Below are 1001 nucleotides of genomic sequence, written 5' to 3'. Positions count from 1 at the left end.
GGGGGCCCCGGGCGGCTGGGGCCCGGGAGGGGCGGAAGGAGGGCCGGCCCGCAGCCCCCTCCCCCGCCTCCCTTAAAGGGAACGCCCCCTCCCCCAGTCCCGGCCTGGGTAGGAAGGAGAGAACTAGGGGCAGATCTAGGAAGGACTTCCCAGTTGGGTGAAGGAAGGGACCCTCCAGTTCCCTGAGTTACATCCATTCTTGGGGCCGGGTGGGGGAGCAGAGCTCCGAGACAAGACAATCCCTGCGCTCAAGGAGGCTGAGGGGGACGGCAAGAATAGCAGCTGGCCGCGTGTGGGGATCCAGTGTGTGCTCCCTTTAGTACTCTATGCCTGCACGGGGTGTGTGTGTGTGTGTGTGTGTGTGTGTAGGAGACAGCTTCCAGGGTGAGGGTGGAAGCTGAGGCCCAGAGATCAGTAGCGATCGCTGAGCAAGTGCAGGGCTGAGACCAAACCCTTTCTCGTGCCCCCTTGGCTCCCAGGCGGACAACCTCAGGAGGGGTGGGGGTTGAGGTCTGGAACTCCTCTGAGGGGTCTGGGTGTCCTATGCACCCTGCATCAAAGGCCTGAGGGTCGAGGTGAAGATCCCGGGGGCTCTCATTCTCATCACGGGGACCCAAGACCTGTGAGGAGTCCTGGACACGGCTCGCCCACCCCACCAGGCTCTGGGCCACCTCTGGCCTGAGGTCTCCTCTACAGGCTCCTCGTCCCAGGTCAGAGTGAGGGCTCAGCGGACTAGAACTCGGGTCTCTGGTGCAGGTCCCGCGCGATCCAGCCCGGCTTAAGGAGGCCAGGCGACCTGGAATGCCCGGGAGACACGGAGAAGGAGGCTGTGGTCGCGGGAGAGGGTCAGGAGTGCGGGGATCCGAGGGAGGCTGCCTCCTCCGGGAAGCCGTCTGGACTGTGCAGCCGAGGCCGGCGGAACAGATCCAGGGGGGCCGCGTCGGGGCCACCGGGGCGGCGGGCGGGGCGAGCCTGGCACTGTGCGGCCGGCAGCGGAACAG

This window comes from Nomascus leucogenys, chromosome 10 (genome assembly GCF_006542625.1).
Source record: "Nomascus leucogenys isolate Asia chromosome 10, Asia_NLE_v1, whole genome shotgun sequence".
In the NCBI taxonomy this organism is placed as follows: Eukaryota; Metazoa; Chordata; class Mammalia; order Primates; family Hylobatidae; genus Nomascus; species Nomascus leucogenys.
The sequence above is the reverse complement of the archived record's forward strand: the minus strand, read 5'-3'. Positions refer to the sequence as shown.